The following is a 24,991-nucleotide window of genomic DNA, read 5'->3' as shown; positions in this document are numbered from 1 at the left end:
TAGTTCGAAAGAGTAACAGTATTCAAAAATATAGATTAGATAATTTGTATGTTCTATGCATAGTTAGCAATGTCACCAGTTTCATTATCCTCCATCTCCCTTTCAAACCAAATCTCTCCTATTATGACAATAATTGTATATTAATGAAATAAGAGTTGCCATTAAAACTGTGAAAAAATAGATTAGAACAGTTTTTTTTAACACAATTGGTAATGTTGTGCTAGTGTGATGGCCTGAAAATAACACTGGCTAAGGAACACAAGACTCCTTTCCAATCTATGCCAATTTCTTGTAGTAATCAGCTAGCTTTCTTTGGCTTTGGTACTATTTTTCATCATAGGTTCAAGGTCACACTCAGACAAATAACTTGAACTTTTCCATGGAAAGTAAGAAAAGGAAAAACAATTCTGGAGAACATCATATTAGTAATTAAGTATCCAATATTGAAATGATCACATCATACTCTATGATGTTCAAACAGAAATAGCCCATGGTTTATTCAAAAAAGTCCATGAAATATAAGCTCATCTTATTTCCAGAAGGGGGAAGTGGAACTATTTGTTGGATACATTTAACCATTCTTCTAGAGAGAAGTGTTCAAAAAAATACACCTATTGACACTATGCTTTCTAAAGACTCACAGGAGCCCATAACAATGTAACAAATTACTTATTTGTGTTGAATTTACTAATTGCTCTAGGAAATCATCTTTAATTTCCCTATTTTATGTATTTCTCATAATGGTACAGATATCATAAAACAACTGGAGACTAAGCCATAAGCATGTAGATACTCAAGAAAGCCATTTTGGTTGGTGATTTTTTTGATTCACATGTAACGTGTTCCCAAAAATTTTGGAGTACTTTAACTTCAAGAGATATGGCAACATTTTGAATATTCTTTCACACTTGGTTTTTAAAGAATTTTTATGAATTTTAATATAATTATATAATTATGAAAGCATTTATCTAGAGGAAATCTCTGAAGAAAGCTTCCAATCCAAATGTACTATAGCATTTTACTGAATCATTTGTCATTCAAGATATACATAAGAATAGCATTCAATGTCATAAAATTGTATTTCAGTTCTTATTATCTGCTGAATTAGAAATAGGCTAGATCTGGGATTCACATACAACAGATTATTTTCCTAATAGCAAATTATGTTCTTACAAGTGAAATGTCAATGTGTTTGAAATATAAATTTACCTGAGGCAGAGATATGGGCTCTTTTCTAACAGATTATATCCACTCAATAAATATAAGCTGTTTTAATTCTGCAAATTATATTTATTTATTTAGCTAATATCAAGACATACATTCAACTTTGAGATCACTCTATTTTCCTGCTCCTGTTTGTTGCTCTACAGACAGTGATGACTACAGCTCAGCTTTTTACTAATCAGTGATGGAGAATGTCTTTTGCCCAGGCTAGTGTTGAACTCTGATCCTCAAGATCTTACCTTCCTCAGAAGGAGGACTATAGGTATGAGACACAGGTTCAATTTTTGTGAGTCTTTGTTAGGAATGAGTAAAATTTCCTGAATATAATTCTCTATATAAATCATGTTCATATATTTACAATAAACATTAAAAATTTTTACTGTTTTCTTTTTTTTATTTTTCTCCATACTAATTTTTTTATTGTAATTAGTAAAAGGGTTACATGATATTTGCCAGATAGAAGGTGCATTAATTCACGTACATTGATACCCTTTCACATGTCTTGGTACCCATTTCCCTCTCCCCCCACACCCCCCACCCGTCTTGGTTTTTCCCCCCTTCCCTATCAAATTTCAAATAACCAAATACAAATAAATTCAATATATCAGATAACAAAGTGAGATACTATAACAATATGAGATAACCAAGGGACAGCAAAGGAGATGAGAGACAACATAGTGCATTGAGGACAAAAATCATTCGTTATATGGCTTTTGTTTCAGTATCCTGGAGATCCTTTCAATTAGCTTCATACTATATGGCCTTATGTATCAAGATTTTGCTCTATTGCAGATCTCTGCTAGTAGAGCCCAAGGTTTCTACTGATTATGACGAATGAGGGAAACCATTGAGCCTAAGTTCCTTTGAGTTTGGCTTACTTCACTTAATAGAATTTTTTCTAAGTCTTTCCATTTCCTAACAAATGGGGCGATGTCATTCTTTCTGACAGCAGCATAGAATTCCGTTGTGTACAAATACCACAACTTGTTGATCCACTCATCAACTGAGGGACATCTAGGTTGGTTCCATATCTTTGCTATGGTGAATAGTGCTGCAATAAACATTGTTGTGCTAGTGGATTTAGTATGCCCTAGATTCTGGATGGTTGGGTAAATGCCAAGTAGTGGAATTGCTGGGTCATAGGGGAGTTCTATGTTTAGCCTTTTGAGGCAGTGCCACACTGCTTTCCATAGTGGTTGAACGAGTTTGCACTCCCACCAACAGTGCAGTAGTGATCCCTCCTGGCCACATCCCCTCCGGCATCTGTTATTGTTCGTTTTCCTGATCCTGGCCATTCTAACTGGAGTGAGGTGGAATCTTAGAGTTGTTTTGATTTGCATTTCTTTTATGACCAGAGATGTTGAGCATTTCTTCATGTGTCTATAGGCCATTTTTGTTTCTTCTTCAGAGAAGACTCTCTTTAAGTCTTTGGCCCATTTTTTAATGGGATGGTTGTTACTTTGGAGATTAGTTTTGGAGTGATTCAGTTTTTTGAGCTGTTGATATATTTTAGATATGAGGCCTTTGTCCGTTGTTTGGTTGGTGAAGATCTTCTCCCATTCTGTAGGCTTCCTAATTAATTTACAAGCTATGTCCTTTGCCATACAAAAGCACTGCAGTTTAATGCAGTCCCACTTATCCAGACTTTCTCTGATTTCTTGTGATTCTTGGTCCTTATTAAGAAAGTTTTGACCTGTACCCAGGAGGCCTAGTGTATTCCTTCTTGTAAAGTTTTCAGTTTGTTGGCTTTTACCTCCAGGTCTTTGATCCATTTGGAGTTAATTCTAGTGCAGGGTGACAAAGAAGGATCCAACTTTAGTTTTCTGCAGGTGCTTAACCAGTTCTGCCAGCACCAATTGTTGAAGAGGCTGCTTTTCTTCCATTCTATTTTTTTTGGCTCCTTTGTCAAAGATTAGGTGGCCATAGGTCTGTGGTTTAATATCTGGGTCCTCAATTCTATTCCATTGGTCTTCAGGCCTGCTCTCGTGCCAGTAGCACGAGCAACATACTGTCTTGTGAATATCATTTACAATGGTTCACCCTTTGTCCTTTTGACCTGAGTTTACATAATCCTAGCCATTGTGCATAGGTTTTGAGACTGTGATGCTTCTGAAATGTTATGCACAATTCCATACCTGCATGCCATATGCATTTTTCAGAAAATAAATTCACAACCCTCATCGGACTTTCCCTGCATTGCTTACTCAACAAAGTAAGACCTACTAATGTAAGAATCTACCTCATGAAATTCATAAAGCAGTCTATAATCTAATTGGCTCCAGCTACTTGATTTCTTTTTTGTATACTTACCATTTTTATACTATACAAAAGTGAGAAATGACTTTCATATTTTCCTGAGATTCCTGCACTCATGAAACAAATGGAGGAAATAAAGCCAGGGGAAATTGGGATAGAGAAGCTATATTGGATCAGGGGTTAATAGAGACTCCAATTCAGCTTTACCTATGATTTCAGGTGCTTGCGTTTGTAGTATTTGTAGATATTTAACAATTTAATCAGTAATAGTTATTAAGCTAGTGTCTACCTGCCTTAGCAGGTAGAAAAAGGCATTTTTCCCATGTTGTCAGATTTTAATGCTTTGGGGACATGGGATTTGACTTTATACTTTAGGCCATGAGCTTTCTGTCCTTCCTCAACCTCCACTCTGATTCCTATTGTAGTTTTATATCAGCAATATTTGTGAAAGTAATGAGTTGAGAATGGCTGAGAAACAGATCTCTAAGAATACAGTCTCGTTGACTGAACTAAGGGGAAAACCTACTCAAATCAAATTCCATGTCAGGTACAAAATCTGCCCAGTTCTGACTTGGCTTTCTCATTGATTGTAAGAAAGTAATTCTGTCATACTCTCCTATTCTAATAATGTGATTTCATATCAAGTCATTTTATTCTCATCATTATTTTTCAAATGCAGAGCATTTCTGAATGCAAGGCATCATGAAAGGGATAAAAGCTACCCTGGTATGAAGAGCCCCTACCCTCAAGATGTTGACTGTCTATGAGATGAGATAAAACCATAAATGATCATAATATTTGAAAGTTATAATCTTCAAAGAAGTAATGTAGAGATTTGATATTTACAACCAGTGTCATTATAACTACCAAATATATTCATTTATGTGACACATTTGCAGATGGTGACCTTCTATATGATAATCCTAGTACATTTCCTTAGAAAACTCTGTTTTTCTGAGGTCTGCTGCTCCATGACTTTTGGTTCTTGAGATTTATGCTCTAGTGCAGTCTGGGCCTGAGCTTCATTAGCACCTGATTTACCATGAGTGCAGATGGTTATGGGAAATAAAAAGTCAGCCATTTCCTATGATTAAATCTCTCATGTGCGGCATCTCCCTTTTAGCTATTTCCTTACTACTGCACATGATTCATTTGCAAGCAGAGCAGTGATTATTATATGATTGTTAAATCTAAAGTGGAAAGGAAAGTAGAATATTAGAAAAAGTCTAGTAGCTTATTAATATATATTATGTGCTACAATGAAAATGATTTTACATATTAGTGAGATGATAGATTCGTGGCTGATGAGAGAAAATTACTTGTATTTTGATGAATGAATATAACAAAAAGAATTCAGAATTTTTCTTTTCTTTCTTCCTTTTTCTGTCCTGGTTGTCTTTTATAAAGCGATGGTTTCTTAAATCAATAAACCATCCCTCCAAAACAAAATGCCCCCTTATTCTGGGTCACTTAACAGTACTTACAGGGCATAATATTCTCAGGAGACTAATATTTGAAGGAAGGGAATTTCACCATTGTTAATTGCCATGTCTACATTTCTAAAGTTCATAGGAAAGCAAGATTTCTCATGACCACAGAAATATGCATTACTTCTCACTTAATTGGGAATAATGGACAGATTTCTTTCAGTAGACACTCTTACTTGAACAATAAAGTGTAAGAAATTATATCATACTTTTCACCTATTTCTGTCATGATGAATGAATAAAGATGATGATCCATCCACATGAACTTGTTGCATTATCTAGTTAGATTCCTATTTTTTAACTAGCCTATCATAGTTTTGGAATCATCATAACTGCTCAACAGAAAGTCAAATACAACCCCTATTACCAAAGCTCATTTTCATTATTAGATTTATTTAGGCTACTTTACCTTGACTCTGAGATATTTAAATACAAAAGAAGTTTTAATATTTAATTTCAAAATTTACTTGCTGCATCTGGGCTGTTAAACATGTTGTTGCTGCCATTTTCTGGAAAGCTTATGGAGCAATCAAGAAGATAAAAAACAAAAAACATGCCACAGACTTATCTGTGTATATTTTTGTGCAAATCCTGCTGATAACTGTTGCTGTAGTGTAAGTATTTGAACCCCATCTGCCAGTATGATCACTTCTCCTAGTGAGTTAACACTCTATTCCAGGCTTGTAAACTCTCTGGGTGATTACAACCACCTGTGACGTTCATGTGCTTCCTTACCAATGACTTCCATCTTTTATACTGTGGGAGCATCCTCACAATATTTGCGGATTTGAGAAATACTCTCCCATTACTCTATCAGGTAGAGACTATAGGCAGACTATAATCAAGTTGACTTTTTTGTATGATCTGTATTTCATTCTTGTGGCTTGTATTTATGCCTACACACTATACTGCACCAAAAGTTAGAGGCTTTAAATAGCAATAATTTATTTTCTAGTAGTGTGACTTGGTTAGGCAGTTCTTCACTTCCAGATGATCTGGGAGTGGACTATGCCAAGTGTTGGGTCTTCTTGCCAGGTCACATGCCTTTTTGACCTATGTACTTTGCACATGTCAGGAGAGGACTTACTTCAAGAGGAAGACTCTATTACAGGGTTATAATTCTCAAAACAGCTTGGTTCTGGCACAGAACAGACCTGAAGACCAATGGAATAGAACTGAGGACCCAGATATTAAACCACAGACCTATGGCCACCTAATCTTTGACAAGGGAGCCAAAAATATACAATGGAAGAAAGACAGCCTCTTCAACAAGTTGTGCTGGCAGAACTGGTTAAGCACCTGCAGAAAACTGAAGTTGGATCCTTCTTTGTCACCCTGCACTAGAATTAACTCCAAATGGATCAAAGACCTGGAGGTAAAAGCTGACACACTGAAAACTTTCCAAGAAGGAATAGGAGATACACTAGGCCTCCTTGGCACAGGTCGAAACTTTCTTAATAAGGACCAAGAATCACAACAAATCAGAGAAAGGCTGGATAAGTGGGACTGCATTAAATTGCAGTGCTTTTGTATGGCAAAGGACATAGCTAGTAAATTAATTAGGAAGCCTACAGAGTGGGAAAAGATCTTCACCAACCAAACAACGGACAAAGGCCTCATATCTAAAATATATCAACAGCTCAAAAAACTGAATCACTCCAAAACTAATCTCCAAAGTAACAACCATCCCATTAAAAAATGGGCCAAAGACTTAAAGAGAGTCTTCTCTGAAGAAGAAACAAAAATGGCCTATAGACACATGAAGAAATGCTCAACATCTCTGGTCATAAAAGAAATGCAAATCAAAACAACTCTAAGATTCTACCTCACTCCAGTTAGAATGGCCAGGATCAGGAAAACGAACAATAACAGATGCCGGAGGGGATGTGGCCAGGAGGGATCACTACTACACTGTTGGTGGGAGTGCAAACTCGTTCAACCACTATGGAAAGCAGTGTGGCACTGCCTCAAAAGGCTAAACATAGAACTCCCCTATGACCCAGCAATTCCACTACTTGGCATTTACCCAACCATCCAGAATCTAGGGCATACTAAATCCACTAGCACAACAATGTTTATTGCAGCACTATTCACCATAGCAAAGATATGGAACCAACCTAGATGTCCCTCAGTTGATGAGTGGATCAACAAGTTGTGGTATTTGTACACAATGGAATTCTATGCTGCTGTCAGAAAGAATGACATCGCCCCATTTGTTAGGAAATGGAAAGACTTAGAAAAAATTCTATTAAGTGAAGTAAGCCAGACTCAAGGGAACTTAGGCTCATAATCAGTAGAAACCTTGGGCTCTACTAGCAGATATCTGCAATAGAGCAAAATCTTGATACATAAGGCCATATAGTATGAAGCTAATTGAAAGGACCTCCAGGATATTGAAACAAAAGCCATATAACGAATGATTTTTGTCCTTAATGTACTATGTTATCTCTCATCTCCTTTGCTGTCCCTTGGGTATCTCATATTGTTACAGTATCTCACTTTGTTATCTGATACATTGAATTTATTTGTATTTGGTTATTTGAAATTTGATAGGGGGAAAACCAAGATGGGGGTTGGGGGGAGGGTAATGGGTAATGGGTACCAAGACATGTGAAAGGGTATTAATGTATGTGAATTAATGCACCTTCTATCTGGCAAATATCATGTAACCCTTTTATTAATTACAATAAAAATATATTTAAAAAAATTTTTAAAAAGTGGAAGAACATAATATCTCACCTCAAATACTATTCCATTAGTTAAAGGAAATCGCAAAGCTAAGACAAATGTAGGGTGCTGGAGGGAGAGATTTATCAGTAAGAGGAGGAGAATGGCAGTCATAATATTCAATGTACCTTTGGAATTAAGAAAATACGGGGGTTGGGTTGAGAGTTCTGGGAGCCTTGATTGTGAAGAATGACCTGAGTGGCATCAGTCAAGATGCTTTTTACTTATAAACTGATTTGTTGCTAACATATATATATATATATAATTTATATAATGTATACAGCATAGAATCTGTTCCTAAAGTAGCAATATGGCAAAGGGCAAGCAACAGTCTTCTACATTGTCCCAAGCATTCTTATAGTGAAAGTCATTCAGATGTTCGAAACAAGTAGATTGACATATGACTGAGGACTGTAGTTCAAAATTAGCCTGGGCAGGAAAGTCCATGAAACACTTATCTCCAATTAACAATAAGAAACTAACTGGAAGTGAAGTCTGGCTAAATTGGGAGAGAGAAAGCCTGGAGTTGAAAAGACTATGGGATGGCAGCTAGCCCCTGAATTAGTACAAGAAAAAGAGAGAAAGAGAAAAACAAAGAGGAAAGGAAGAAAGAGAGAAGGAAAGAAAGAGAAAATGAAGGAAAGGATGGAAGGAAGGACTTTTATAATTCTGGAAATCAATGCAATATGTGGATGTTGTTTTAATGCAGGAAAAAAATGGTGGTTTAATGATTTATTGATAGCTATACATATTGGAAATAGCCTTGTCCAATTAAAATTCATCTCCATTTATTATCTGCTTACATGGGAATTGTTTGTAACAGGAAAAATAGTGTATGAGTGAGGCACCTTTTTAAAAAATAAAACCCCCAAAAAAGAAATATTTCATTCACAATTATCTTACTATCTTCCATGCATTTGAATGTGCTGGTACAGTAATTAATATACAAATGATTAACATCTACATCTGTCAATTTGTTCATGTAGAAGTCATCTTTAATGCTTTATATAAATTATAGCATGGTGACTAGATACAAAAATAGATCATGCTATTTCAGGGAGCTAGCTGGGTCCCTCAGGGTGTAAATCAGTGACAGAAATGTAATCTAAATAATAATGGGTTTGCTGATTCATGTGTTATACTCTATAATTCTTCAATTTGATTTAAAAATATCAATATTTTCAATATAACTCAAGTAGCAGTCTGATTCTTACCCCCTTAGCATTTTGAAAAAATAATTAATGTTTGTATTACCACTCCTCTATAGCTTTGGGAAAAGGGAGAACTGTCCATATTTTTAGTTCTAGTGTGAGAGGAACTTTATGGAGAACAGCATTTTCAAAATGCAAAGTGACACTTTATGCTGCAGAATTGAAGGGAAAGATTGCTGATGCGTGAAGAAAACAAAAGGTAAAACACTTAACTAATTTTCAGAAAATAGAAACAAGTTTTATTAGAGGTTTTTTTTTGTTTTTTATTTTTTTTAGTTGTGAAGCTATGGTAGTCTTCACAGCATATAGGTAAGGGAAATAATGTGCGAAAGAGTTTCAGAAGTGTGATTTCCCCACCTTAACTTTTGCAAGTTTTACAAAATACAACATCTAAAACATGGTTCAGAGATACAGATAGACAGATATATACAGATAATATATATATATTTACAGATGATACTGTAGGGTATAATTTGTTCTCCAATGATATATATTACTGAGTTTAAATGTTTTTACAGCACCCAGAATGATAATATTGACTGCTCTTTCAATATTGAAATGAGTTGATATACACAGTGCATGTATGTATATACTTTACACACAAACCCTCGTAACACATGCATATTTTCTCTTCTTTCTCATATTAAGCTCCCATGTCAAGACTGTTTTGCCTAACAATTGTGGGATCATTCATATTTAAATAGGTGAAACATATATAAAAGTGTTAATTTAATTCCACAAAGTAGGACTACCTTTCAAATAATTGTTGGATATACAACATTACAAATCAATTTATACTGTAGTTGTAAAGAACTGTTCCTGAATCTTCCCAGAAAGTCTAAGTTATATTTTCCTGTAAGACTATTGAAACATCTAAGTTTAATTAATATCCATGAAACTCAGTAGGTAGTCATTACATTTACATATGCTGATCTATACTAAAATTGAAAACCTTTATATTCATATATATGACAATTGGCAATTAATGCACTTAAAAATGAGTAGGACAGGGAGAAAGAAAGAAAGAAAGAAAGAAAGAAAGAAAGAAAGAAAGAAAGAAAGAAAGAAAGAAAGAAAGAAAGAAAGAGAGAGAGGAAGGAAAAAATTCTAAGGAACCAGCTAAATAATGGAATGAGCCTGATGTGTCCAACAATTACTTTAATATCTGGCTCAGCATATTCAGTTGCTATTGCCTGCCTAGTTCCTGCTGCTCAGGAAGAGGACTTGACTTTCCATCAGGATCTTATTGATGAAATAGAACTTAAACCTTGGTGGTGTGATAATACTTAGTTCAAAACCAGTCTTACCTTGTAAAGGCATGAAAAAATAATTTATCATGGCACCTACTAGCGATCAGCTCCTTTTCATCTGTTCTATTTTACCAGTAATGCTACATATAATCTAGAAAGTGGTAATAACTCAGCTGCACACTGGTGACTCACACCTGTAATCCTAGCTACTCAGGAGGCTGAGATCTGAGGATCACTCTTAACTCCAATTAACCTCTAGAAAATGGAAAGTGGGGCTTGGCTCAAGAGTAGAGTAGTGGCCTTGAGCTGAAGAGCTCAGGGACAAGGCCCAGGCCCTGTTGTAGGATGGTAGCCTTGAGCTGAAGAGTTTAGGGACAGCACCCAGGCCGAGTTCAAGCCCCATGACCCACCTACACACAAAAAAAATATGCAAAATAACTTCCAGATTGTTTTATGGCTATAGAAATAGGGCTGAGGAGTTCTAGACTGTTCAGTATCTTTTTGAAGGAATCATTGTATAAATTCATGAATACAATTATCTTTAAATAAAATGTCCTTTTATATGAGCGTTACAAATGCTTCATTATATTTTGCTATCCATTTGTGACAATATTCTATTTTTATTCCCTATTTTATTTATTAATTTATTTATTGTTATCATAGAGGTAATATACAGAGGGTTACATATGCATACATCAGGAAATAGGTATATTTTCTGTCATACAGTGTCATCTGCTCTTCCATTCTCTCCCATTTACTCCCTCCCATCTCCACTCATGTGGTGGATAGTTTACTTTCAAGAATAAAATAATGTCATTTATTGCTTATTTTACTAGGAAATTTTATTAAGTTAAATATCTATGCAGGTAATTTCTGAAAACATGTCTTATGTTATTAATTCAAATTTCACAGACTGACTCTAAGAGCAAGTGAGAGATTTGAACTTACCAGCTGTTACTCTTCTATACAGATTTTGTTTGCCATGATAAAAAAAAAATTAGATGCAAAATGAGGACACTTCAAATAGGGACATGTATGGGTTGTTTCCTAGATTATTTCAAGCATGTATATGTGGAAATATTTTTAGAACATTGAGACAGACAGTAAATCACATGTAGGAAGTGTACTTTGATATTTACATACTCAAAAGATAAAGTCAAGGAATTTGCTGAACAGAAATTCTTTACTTGTTTCAATAACTACAGAATTTTGCATTTAAAAAATAGCATTGTGTGACAAATCTAACACTCGATTCTAGCTTTTTTTTCAAAGTATCTCACTGATAATATTATACCCGTAATACCCATAAATTTTCCTTCTAGGCTATGTTGTCAGTGACCTTTTGACTGGAAGGAATCAAGCACACAGATGAAATGACTAGTCTCTTTTTGTAGCACACATACATAGAAGTCCAGAACTGGACTGGTTCATTGTGGGTGATTCGGGATTTCAACTCATCCAGGAATCTAGGTCAGCCTCCCAAGATTTTCCATACCTTCTCTGCCAAGAGACAAAATGAATGCTCATCTCCGATTATAGATTTCCTTGAAGACGTGCAACTTTCCTTCCTTATGTTTGTCTTTTAAGGAAGGAAGTCTGTCCCCGAAGACCACAACGGACTTCTCTTAGGTTCTATTCATCTTCTGGAGATTATGGTATCATCTGTAGTTAACTATTTCAAGAGAAATATTAAAGAATACGATAGCCAGGAGGCAATGGTGCATGCTTATAATCCGAGCTACTCAGGAGGCTGAGATATGAGGAGCTAGGTTCAAAGCCAGCTGAGGACGAAAGTCCATGAGACTCTTTCTCACCAATTAAATCTCTATGGAAGCAAAATCATGGCTCAAGTGGTTGAATGCCAGCATTGAGTAAAGAACTAAGGACAGGTGTGAGACACTGAGTTCAATTTCTGGTTACCAAGACAGGTAAGCCTGTGCACGTATGTACATGTGCACACACAGTAGATTAAAAAAAATTTCTTGGGACCTAGGAGGTGTGCTTGGTGGGTGGCGGTGAGAGGTTTTGGGGGACTTGACTCCCAAACCGAAGTATCCTAAAGGCATTGGGGTGGTACTATTGGGGCCTCCCGGAGCTGGCACCCAAACTGGCTGAGAACTTCTGTGTCTGTCATTTGGCCACTGGTGATATGCTGAGGACCATGGTGGCTTCTGGCTCAGAACTGGGGAAAAAGCTGAAGGCAACTGTGGATGCTGGAAAGCTGGTGAGTGATGAGATGATAGTAGGGCTCATTGAGAAGAATTTGGAGACCCTCTGTGTGCAAAAATGGCTTCCTTCTGGACGGCTTCCCTCGCACTGTGAAACAGGCTGAAATGCTTAATGGTCTCATGGAGAAAAGGAAAGAGAAGCTTGATTCCGTGATCGAGTTCTCCATTCCAGATTCCCTGCTGATCCGGAGAATCGCTAGGAGTGGCCAGTCCTACCACAAGGAGTTCAAAACCCCAAAAGAACCCATGAAGGACGACATCACTGGGGAACCCCTGATCCAGCGATAAGATGATAACGAGAAGGCCTTGAAGATCCGCTTGGAGGCTTACCACACTCAGACCATCCCTCTGGTGGAGTACTACAGTAAACGGGGAATCCACTCTGCTGTTGATGCGTCCCAGACCCTGGATGTCGTGTTTGCCAGCATCCTAGCAGCCTTCTCCAAAGCCACATCTTAGTTGCAGAAAGCCAGGCAAGCCTGTACCACTGCTCATCTCTTAGGTGCTGGGCAGAAGGAAAAGGTGATCAGGGGAAGGAGGGGACAGGAGAGGTGGTGAGGGACTCCAGGATTATTTGGAAGAGCAGTGCTGCTGTAGTGAATGGGGCTTTCTTACACATGGATGGGAGTTTTAAAAGTAGAAAGAAAGATTAATTTTCAAAAAGAAAAAAAACCACTGCCATTAGAGATACAAATAGGAAGATACAGTATTATAAGCAATTAGGGTTTTGTTTACTCCGAACTAGTGAAAACTGTTTTTTAAAGCTCTAAAATCAGAACCTCACGAGTGTTCCACCAAGAATACATGAAATCAAAACTATGGTCTGTCTGTCCTACAGCTTGGGACGGGGAGCATCATGTGATCAAATTATCATCTCTACATTTGCAAAAGATAAGGGTCATGTTTGTGCAGGTGATGGCTCAGTAAATCAAGTTTACTAAATTTATGAGGGGCGAAAGACCTGTTTCACTTCTGTCCCCTGACTCGCTGCTGACTGCCCGCGGTTCATGGCTCTTATCAGCCACCTTGAGTCTTACTGAATTTCATCCACCATGTGTGAAGCAACCTTTTTAAATAAATAATTGCTGGAGTGTAGCTCAGAGGCAGAGCACTTGCCTAGCATGTGGAAGGCGCTGGGTTTGATCCCCAAGACTATGAAGAAAAACAAAAACAAATGAGTAAGTGTCCTAAGCTACGTCATCCAAAGATTATCCTTTCCATCTTCAAATTCTGTGACTGGGATCACCCGACAGCACTGTGATGTGTTATTTTCAACAAAGTGCCTTTCTTAACTCACCAGATGCTGCCTTGTTTGGCCCCTAAGTCAATAAAGAATGTTAAAAATTTGAAAAAAATTCTTAAGTTTTAGAACTTCCCATTGACTGTTGACAAAGTGATTTCTATGCCTCCCCGGGTTTGATGTGGTACCATGACCATAATAAAAGCAATGATTACTATCATAAGTTGAGTTCTGCCAAATTAGTGATTCTGCCCCGAAAAACACCTGCTGACAAGATAGAAACTGGGAAGTTACAGTTCAAGGTCAGTCAGAGCAAAATTTTATGGAGATTCCATCTCAACAAACCAACCAACAGATATGTTGCTACATGTCTGTGATCTCAGCTACAGCAGAAGTGTGGTTAGGAGCAGAACAGTCTATTAAATTAAACCTTATACGAAGAAAAAAAACCTTAACAGCAAGAAATGATCATAATTCATTCATTAATAAGATAAAACTTGGAGGTGTATTTCTGGAGAGATCTCTTATGAAAGAGGAAACCTTTCAAGTAATGATGATGTAATTGTTATTGAAATATACTCAGTTGTAAACAGGAAGGATGATAGTTTAAACATTGCACAGCATTAATTTCACATTTTATTCCATTTTACACTTCTCACTGCTCTGAGAGGTTTTGTTTAAACCTCTTCAGCAAACACTCATCAATGTGGTAATCCTGTGGCTTTTATACTTTTCCATTTTCTCGCACTCTTTCGGTTAGTCAATCTAAGCTGCAATCAAAAACTAGAGAAAAAAGAACATTTATGTAATAGATAACTGATTAATATTATTAATGGAACACTTTTGGATATTCAATACATTTTCAGATAACTAGTATATAGACACATGTATGTATTTGAAAGAAACCTGCTAAAATATTTGACTTGCTGTGCACATTTTATAGGCTTATATATACTTTCATTAGTCACATAAAAGTAATTTGAGTTAAAAATCATATTTTTAGAAGATTGATCTTATTTTATTTTCACAAAGAAAGTTTGAGTATTATAGGAATCTATCTGCAGTTTCTGTGGCTTGCTTTACTGTCTCACTGGGACTTTACAAGCTCACCTTACAAGTAAGCATTAGACAAGCATTTTTATATATCATTTTTGAAAAAGTGTGTATTTCTACCTGTTGTCTAGAAATAAGAAAAATGTTTGTGCTCATTTGTATGAATATAAAAATTTCCCACTATAAAACACTGTATTATACCAATGTTTCTTTCTTATACAGTAATACTATCAACCTTATTCTTTTACCATGAGAGACACATAAATTGATTAAAAGTACAACACCAGAGAATAAAATAAAAGTACAAACAAAACCTGAGAGTTTAGATAAAATAAAATTCTTTTCCGACATATGAAGGCACATGATATGAGGCCACTTTTACCATTGATAAATTCATAAACATGGCAATTGTGATCAAAGTAGAGTTTTGGCTTCGATAAACAGAAATTACATTTATTGATTTAAATATGTGATAGATTTTTAAAATATAAATTATAATAAAAGTTCCCATTCCATTACGTTATAGTTTACTTTTCTGTGGTACAGAAATTTGAACTCAGGACCTTCTACTTTCAGGCTAGAATTCACCAACTTGAACAATTCCCCAGCTCCTTTTGCTTTGCCTATTTTTCACATAGGTTTTATTTCTTTCCTCAAGCCAAACAAGACCATGTTCTCCTATTTATGATTTCCACATAACTGGAATGACAAGAGTACTCAATTGTGCCCAGATTCTTTTTATTTATATATATATGTACATATATATATTAGAGAATTTATTAACGTTGATTTTTACATGAGATTTTAAATGACAAGTTTAACAAGTGTTCAAGGAGGGAATCTCTATTTACAATCACTGGGACTTAGTATTTAGAACTTATTCAAAATTAGGCTAAGGGTTTGTGTGTCATAGAAACATATTAATTTATGAAATAAAACATTATGTCTATAGAGTCATAGGATTTTATGTCTAAATAGTTATGTTTATATTTCCATTACCATGCCCATAGCATTGGGTATGCAGATATTGAGTCCTCGCTCTTGTACTCTTTGGATTTAGTAGCCACATATTAAGGATACCATGCACGTTTCGTTCCTTAGGTCTTGACTTGTATCACTCAACATGATTGGCTCTAGATTCATCCACTTCCCTGCGAATGCCATATTTTATCTTGTCTGTTGGCTATGTAGAATTCCATTGTGTATATATACCACATTTTCTGTGTCCATTCATCTGCATCTGGATTGTTTCCAACGCCTGGCTATTGTGAATAGTGCAGAGATGAACATAGCTGAGCAGGTGTCCTTATAATATCCTGGGTCATGATGTTCAGGATAGATGCCCAGAAGTGGTATGGTGGGATCGTAGGGAAGGTCAATTTTCAGTTCTTTAAGAAACCTCCACACTGCTTTCCAGAGTGGCTGAACTAGTCTGCATTCCCACCAGCAGCGTAGTAGGGGTCCTTTTTCTCCACAACCCTGCCAGCAACTGTCATTGTCTGAGTACAAAGTCTTGGCCATTCTTGTTGGGGTAAGGTGGTATCTTAGGGTTGTTTTTATTTGCATTTCCTTTATGACCATAGATGATGAACATTTTCTCATATGCTTTTCTGCCATTTTAATCTCTTCTTCTGATAAGTCTCTCTTTAGTTCCCTTGCCCATTTACTGAATGGTTTATTGGTTTTTTGGGGGGATTAGTTTCTTGAGTTCCCTGTAGATACTGGATCTTAAGCATTTGTCAGATGTATTGTTGGTGAATATCTTTTCCCTGTTGGTTGGCTGTCTCTCTACTTTTGCAACTATGTTTTTATCTGTACAGAAACTTTTTATTTTTAGGTAGTCCCATTTATGGAGTCTCTCTCCAATCTGTTGTGACCCTGGCATTCTGTTCAGGAATCTTTTGCCTGTGCCTATGAGTTCCAGTGTCTCTCCTACTTTATCATGTAGCAGTTTCACGGTTTCCAGTCTGACGTTGAGGTCTTTGATCCACTTTGAGTTAATGCTTGTGCATGGCGAAAGGCTAGGGTCAATTTTTAGTTTTCTGCATATGGCTGCCCAGTTTTACCAGCACCAATAATTGATTAGACTGTGTTTGTTCCATTGTATATTTTTGGCTCCTTTGTCAAATACAAGTTGCCTATAGGTATGTGGTTCTATATCTGGGTATTCTATTTTGTTCCACTGATCTTCTGGTCTGTTTTTGTGCCAGTACCAAGCAGTTTTTGTTATTATGGCTCTACAGTAGAGTTTGAAGTCTGTATTGTAATACCACCAGCATTGCTCTATTTGCCTAGAATTGTTTTGGCTATTCTAGGTCTTTTCTTGTTCCACATGAATCTTTGGATTGTATCTTCTATTTCAATAAAGAATGTCTTTGGGATCTTGATGGGATTGTATTGAATTTGTATATCAATTTTGGTAGTATAGCCATTTTCATTATGTTGGTTCTCCCTAGCCATGAGCATGGGATGTCTTTCCATTTCCTAGTGTCCTCTTTAATTTCTTTTGTTAAATTTTGCAGTTTTCATTGAATAATTCCTTTACATCTTTGGTTAAGTATATTCCTAAGTATTTTATTCTTTTGGGGGCTATTGCGAATGGGATCATTTTCTTGATTTGGCCTTCTGTTTGTGTATTGTTGGTGTACAAGAAGGCTACTGACTTCTCAAGGTTGATTTTGTATCCTACCACTTTGCTAAAGTGGTTTATTAATTCTAGAAGTTTGGGAGTGGAGTTTGTTGGGTCAGTCAAGTAGAGGATTATGTCATCTGCGAATAGGGAGAGTTTAATTTCTTCTTTCCTTATGTGGATCCCTTTGATGGCCTTTTCTTTCCTTATTGCTCTGGCTAAGTGTTCCAGCACTATATTGAAAAGAAGTGGAGAGAGTGGGCATCCCTGTATCGTTCCTGATTTTAAGGTGAATAGTTCCAGTCTTTCACCATTTAGTATGATACTGGCTGTAGCTTTTTCATATATGGCTTTCACTATTTTAAGGAATGTACCTCTTATTCCTATTTTTTCTAGTGCTTTCAACATGAATGGATGTTGTATTTTTGTCAAATGTCTTCTCCACATCCAGAGAAATTATCATATGATTCTTATCCTTAACTATTGATATATGATGTATTACATTGATTGATTTGCATATGTTAACCCAGCCTTGCATCTGTGGGATGAAGCCCACTTGATCATAGTGTATGATTTGTTTAATTTGTTTCTGGATTCTGTTAGCTAATATTTTATTGAGTTTTGAGTCTGTGTTCATTAGATAGGTCTGAAGTTTTCTTTTTTTGTTGGGTCTTTCCCTGGTTTGGGGATAAGAGTAATATTAGCTTCATAAAATTAGTTTGGTATTGCTCCTTCTGTTTCTATTTCTCGGAAGAGTTTCAAGAGCACAGATGTTATTTCATCTTTAAACATCTTGTAGAATTCCACAGTGAATCGATCGGGACTTGTGTGCCCAGATTCTTATTGGCTAGAATGGATTCATGCTAACTTTTGTCTAGGCTATCCTAAAACCACAGTTGGATAACTGGTCAATTTCAGTGCACCCAGCTTTTTCTTATTTTCCATATATTTTATTAAAATTAATAGAAGGGTTACATTATATTCACCAGATATACTGATCCATTACTTCACAAACATGATGCATTATTTCACAAACATGGATACCCTTTCTCATGTCTTGGTCCCCATTTCCCTCCCCTCATCGCTGCCCACCCCCATCTTGTTTTCCTTCTTTCCCTACACTATTTCAAATAACCAAAAAAGCATATATACAATATATCAGATAACAATATGAAATACTGTAGAAATATGAGATAACCGAGACAGCAAAAGACATGAGAGATAACATAGTACATTAAGGACAATGATCACTCATTGTATGGATTTTGTTCCTGTATCCTGGAGGTCCTCTCATTTAGTGTCATACTATATGGCCTTATGTATCTAGGTTTTCTTCTATTCTAAATCTCTGCTAGGACAGCCCAAGGTTTCTACTGTTTATGACGAATGCGGGAAACCATTGAGCCTATGTTCCTTTGAGTCTGGCTTACTTCACTTAATATGATTTTTTCTAAGGTTTTCAATTTCCTTACAAATGGGGCGATGTCGTACTTTCTGACAGCAGCACAGAATTCCGTTATGTATAAATACCACATCTTGTTGATCCACTCATCAACTGAGGGGCATCTGGGTTGGTTCCATATCCTTGCTATGGTAAATAGTGCTGCAATAAACATCATTGCGCTAGTGGATTTAGTATGCCCTTGTTTCTGGAAAATTAGGTAAATGCCAAGTAATGGAATTGCTGGTCATAGGGGAGCTCTATGCTTAGTCTTTTGAGGAACTGCAATGCTGCTTTCCATAGTGGTTGAATTAAACGAGTTTGCACTCCCACCAACAGTGTAGTAGTGATCGCTCCTGGCCACATCCCCTTCAACATCTGTTGTTATTAGATTTTGTGATCATGGCCATTCTTACTGGAGTGAGGTAGAATCTAATAGTTGTTTTGGTTTGCATTTCATTTATGGCCAGAGATGTCGACTATTTCCTTAAGTGTCTATAGGCCATTTTTTTTTCTTCTTCAGAGAAGACTCTCTAAGTTTTTGGCCCATCTTTTAATGGGATGGTTGTTTCTTTGGAGATTACTTTGGGAGTGATTCAATTTTTGAGCTGTGGATATATTTTAGATATGAAGCATTTGTCTTTTGTATGGTTAGTGAAGATCTTCTCCCACTCTGTAGGCTTCCTATTTAATTTGCTACCTATGTCCTTTACCATACAGAAGCTCTGTAGTCTAACGTAGTCCCACTTATACAGATTTTCTCTGATTTTTGTTTCGTGGTCCTTATTGAGTAAGTTTAAACCTGTGCCAAGGAGACCTAGTGTATCTCCTATTCCTTCTTGTAAAGTTTTCAGTGTGTCAGCTTTTACTCAAGGTCTTTGATCCATTTGGAGTTAATTCCAGTGCAGGGTGACAAAGAAGGTTCCAACTTCAGTTTTATGCAGGTGCTTAACTTCCAGTTTTGCCAGCACCATTTGTTGAAGAGGCTGTCTTTCTTCCATTCTATTTTTTTGGCTCCCCTCTCAAAGATTAGGAGGCCATAGCTCTGTGGGTTAATATCTGGGTCCTCAATTCTATTCCACTGGTCGTCAGGCCTGTTCTTGTGCCGGTACCATGCTGTTTTGGTCACTATAGCTCTGTAATAGAGTCTAAAGTTTGGTATTGAAATTGATCCTGTGCAGTTCTTTTTGCTGAGAATTGTTTTTGCTGTACGGGGTCTTTTCTTATTCCATATGAAATTTTGGATTGCCTCTTCTATTTCTTTAAAGAATGGCACTGGGATATTGATGGATAGTCCATTGAATTTGTAGATAGCCCTGGGCAAGATAGTCATTTTTATAATGTTAATTCTTCCAATCCAGGAGCATGGGAGGTTTTTCCATTTCCTCAGTTCTGCTTTAATTTCCTTTTTCAGTGTTTTAAAGTTTTCATCAAAAAGGTCCTTTACATTCTTAGTTAAGATAATTCCTAGGTACTTTCTTTTCTTTGGGGCTATTGCAAAAGAAGTTGCTTTCCTGATTGTTGCCTCATTCCTCTCACTGTTGGCATATAGGAAGGCAGTTGATTTTTGAGGGTTAATTTATACTCTGCTACCTTTTCAAAGTTTTGAATCAGCTGAAGCAGCTTGTGAGTGGAGTCTATAGGGTTCTTTAAATACAGAATCATGTCATCTGCAAAGAGGGAGAGTTTCACTTCCTCTTTCCCTATTTGGATCCCCTTTATGCTTGCTTCTTGCCTTATTGCTCTTGCTAGGAATTGTAATACTGTGTTAAAGAGGAGTAGATAGAATGGGCATCCTTGTCTCATTCCTGATTTTAGAGGGAATGGCTTTAGCTTTTCACCATTAAGTACAATGCTGGCTGTGGGTATGTCCATACACTGCCTTTATTATACTGAGGAATGTTCCATGGACTCCTAGTTTCTCCAGAGCTTTTAAAATAAAGGGGTGTTGAATCTTGTTAAATGCCTTTTTTGCCTCTATTGAGACAATCATGTGATTTTTGTCCTTGCTCCTGTTGATCTGTTGAATTATATTAATTGATTTGCTTATGTTGAACCAGCTTTGCCTCCCTGTGATGAATCCTGTTTGATCATAGTGTATGATTTTTTTGATGAGTTGTTGTATATGGTTGGCCAGTATTTTGTTGAGGAGTTTTGCATCAATATTCATCAAAGAAATTGGTCTATAGTTTTCTTTCTTTAATGAATCTCTGTCTGGTTTTGGTATGAGGGTTATACTGGCTTCATAGAATGAGTTTGGCAAAGAGCCTTCATTTTCAATTTTGTTGAAGAACCTGAGGAGTATTGGTGTGAGCTCTGCTTTGAAGACCTTATAGAATTCAGCTGTGAATCCATCTGGTCCTGGGCTTTTCTTAGGTGGAAATTCTCTTATTGCCATTTCTATTTTGGTGCTTGGAATAGGACTTTTTAGTTGGATTAGGTCTTCTTCGTTCAATGTGGGTATATTAATATTGGCTAGCACCCAGCTTTTTCTATTCTAAGTAGTGACTAGTGAATTTGCAATAGCCCATTAATAATTTAAAAATAATAACAGCAGATTTTACTTGAGTTGGACTAGTGCTTAGCTTCTGTTTTGTTGTTTTAGCCATAGCTATAGTCCCTATGAATGACATTCAATTTCCTAAGGTATTTAAAAAAATAATGAACCAGCCCTGGGTAACTCAAGTCTGTAATCTTGTCCAGTGAAGGGGCTGAGATATTGAATTAAGTTGAAAGCTAGCCAACTCAGGAAAATATGTGAGACCTTTATCTACAATTTACTTACCAAAAACTGAACAAAGAAGCTATGACTTAAGTGGTAGTACAGCAGCTTTGAGCAAAAAGTTTTTGATGACATTACTCAAAATCTGAGTTCAAGCCTCAGTAATGAAGAAAAAGAGGTAGAGGAAAAAGGGAGAGAAGAAAGAAGGGAGGGATGGAGGAAAACGAGAAGTATCATTTTAGAAATACCCTTACTGAATAAAAATGCTTACTGGTTTTTATTTTATTTTAATTACACTATTTAGGACATTATAGTTTTTGCTTTCAAAAGAAAATCTCAAAAAGGAATTGATTTCTCATTTGTTGATGTGGGTATTCATTCACAGTCAATGCAGAATCTTTCATTAAGAAGCCATGAACCAAATACAAATATTTGTTGCACTCTTTTATATTAAATAGTCTGCTGGCTACTTGGGAGAAGAAAAGGAGAATTGTAATTTGAGCCCATCCTGGGGAAAAAGCCTGCAAGGCTGCAATTCGACCAATAAGGACCTGGGTGGTACAGGGTTGGATGCTGTCAGTCATCACAACACAGAGAATACACAAATATGATTATACCTTAAGCTAGTTGTATACTGTAAGCCAGTGCATAATATCTAGACCCTATCTGAAAAATAATAAAAGCAAAAGTTCTGGAGAACATGGCTCAGTTGATAAGAGTACCTGCATAGCAACTGTAAGCCTCTGAGTTCAAACCCCAGAAATGAAAAACAAGAAAAGAGCAAACAAAAACATCTGCTGGTATTGTAATACATCAGAGAATCTACATTAAAGCTTTCTGTGTACTTATGATTTCTACAGAATATAGAAAATAAATTTTCATTACCATTCTCCCCTCTTCATGATGTATCTTTTTAGAAATGAGCTTCATATCTAATTAGATTCTTTGTGTTCTGTTTTTGGAAAATACATTGAGATTTCAAATATAGTTTTTTTTATGTTTGTAGCATTCACTTACTTTGCACATGTATGAAAGCTAAAAACAACATCAAAACAAAACCATAGCACAAAAGCCACAACTAATCTAGAAAGAAATTATCTAAAGCAAAGTATATTGCTAGAAATTAAACTACTTAAATGAAAGATAAAAACCTGGTGCTACTGGGCCAGAAGTTTGGCCTAGTGTTAGAGTCCTTGTCATGCATGAAGGAAACCCTGTGTTTTATTCCTTGGTACCACATACATAGAAAAAGCTGAAAGTGGTTTCGTGGCTCAAGTGGTAGAACTCTATCCTTGAGAAATCCCAAGGAAAGTGGTCAGGACGTGAGTTCAAACCCCACTACCATCAAAATATAAATTGGTGTAACTAAGTATTAACTATTTTATGATGACAAAATGATTTTGCTTGGAAAAAAAAATCTCAGCTCATATCTCTCTTCAGATATGGGGGAAAAGTAAAAATACTGCTAAACAGGAAGGGGGAATCTAATTTCTTCAACTTGACCTGAAAATCTGGCCCCTAGTACTTTGAATAATCGATGGAAAACTGTATATTTACAATGACATCAATTGGCATAGTATTTCATATATTAATTAGAATAATTGCATGAGTAACTTTGTGTGTGAAGGACAGGACATTTGTGATCTGGAATGAAAGCCCTGTTTAAAGTTACAGTAACTTCTTGCATTGAAATTTGAGAATATTTCATTCTATTTTCTCCTGAAAATTTTAGTTTGAATAATTTGTAACATTTCAAAATGTGAAACATATAAAGTAGGTACTATGCATGCATCAATGTGCTTTTTTTTTTTTTTTTTTTTTTTGCCATTCCTGGGCTTGAGCTCAGGGCCTGAGCACTGTCCTTGGACTTTCTCAAGGGTAGAGCTCTACCATTTGAACCTCAGCACCACTTCCAGCTTTTTTCTATGTATGTGGTACCGAGGAATCAAACCTGGGTCTTCGTGCATGCTAGGCAATCACTCTTCCACTAGGCCAAACTCCCGGCCCTCAATGTGCTTTTTTTAATTTCTACAATCTAAAAGACAAGTGTGGTTTAAACAATAAAATTTAATAGCCTTTAATTTGTCATGTGGAATCAGATTCTATGTGCTCTTTATTGCCTTCATATATTTATCTAAGTGAAATATAAAATGGCATGATAATGGAGAATTTGAAGTAGCTTTTGCACATGGGCAGTATTGTTCTTTAATATGGTGAATTAAGCCTGAATGTAAATTCTCAGAACTTCTGTTTCTTGTGAGGTCTTTGTTAAAGGAGGCATTCCTTGGTGTGGTAACCCAAGTTTAAAATTACCCAAATTATGCTATCTTAGGTTGAATGGTAAAGAATAAAGCATAATTATTTTGTATGCAATCCAATATCCTATATATTTATATAGTTTTCCAGTTTCATTACAATTTGCCCTAGATTCCATACCCTGTGAAAATACAAAACTGTACCATTTTTCTGCTGGAATTCTGTTCTGGTATTCCCATGTGTGCATTCAGAGATATGGCAGGCCCATCGTCCCTAAGTATAAACTAGTATCTGGAGCCTTCCTGTGGATCCAATCTCATTGATGTCTCACATTCGGCTTCTCTTCTGCATTTCACTTGCTTCTTGGTTTAATTGCATTACACTTAGCCTATTTCAATAGCCATATACCTGGACAAAGTGCCAGCATTTCAACATGCCAGCTCACTTTTCTCCCTTTTATTAAATATGTGTGCTCACAGAACAGAGTCAGTCATATCTCATTTCTCAGCCTCTTCCTGATCTCTGTGATCTAAGACCAACCTACTACTTGGCATGTATGTTTTGAAATAGACCCCACAACACTCATCCTTACTTCATTCCACTTTACTAAAAATTCCCATAATGGGTCTTTCTTTTTTGTCTTTGCCCTCTGTTATTTATCCATGAAATGTCACCTTCTCATGTAAACCTTCTTGTATACTTGAAACAAAATTAGTTGATTCAGTGAAGTATGGTGTAACCACCTATACTTCACACACATCCCTTGTTGGTCATTAGCTTTTATTATTTTAACTGTCCACAATCTTAAAGCATCCTTCTTTTTAGAAGCCAAAGGTAATTGCTATTTTATTTATAACTTTTATAATATAACACAGCAACCTGGAAAATTGGATGCTTTCATTAAACATTTGTTAAATGAGTGAGAATTTCTAGAGGAAAAACCACCAAATTTTTTTTTCTTGGCTGACTATAGAAATTAATTTCACACCATCAGAATACACATATCAAGGATGTCTTGGGATCATATTATATAAACCAATATGTTAATTAATTAATTAATTATTTCTTGCCATCCTGAGGCTTGAACTTAGGACCTGGAAATGTCCCTGAGCTATCCGTAGTTCAAGGCTAGGGATCTATAAGTTCCAATTCTGACTTTTTCAACTGATAGTCAAAGCCAAGTGTCTTGCACATGTTCTTGCTTCTTTAGGCTTTGAACTACAATCCTCACATCTCGGCTTCCTGAGTAACTAGTATTACAACTTCT

At 36.2% G+C, this 24,991-nt stretch overlaps 1 protein-coding gene and 1 pseudogene across 8 annotated transcripts in view; both read left to right on the top strand.

Moving 5' to 3' along the window:
- Window positions 1–24,991, top strand: part of Dgkb (diacylglycerol kinase beta) — a 624,803-nt gene that overhangs the window by 429,320 nt on the left and 170,492 nt on the right. The window lies entirely within an intron of this gene.
- On the top strand, window positions 12,235–12,842 carry LOC150063017 (adenylate kinase 2, mitochondrial pseudogene; annotated as a pseudogene).

The sequence above is a fragment of the Megascapheus bottae genome, chromosome 5 (assembly GCF_031878675.1).
Source record: "Megascapheus bottae isolate mThoBot1 chromosome 5, mThoBot2.hap1, whole genome shotgun sequence".
In the NCBI taxonomy this organism is placed as follows: Eukaryota; Metazoa; Chordata; class Mammalia; order Rodentia; family Geomyidae; genus Megascapheus; species Megascapheus bottae.
The sequence above is the reverse complement of the archived record's forward strand: the minus strand, read 5'-3'. Positions and strand labels throughout refer to the sequence as shown.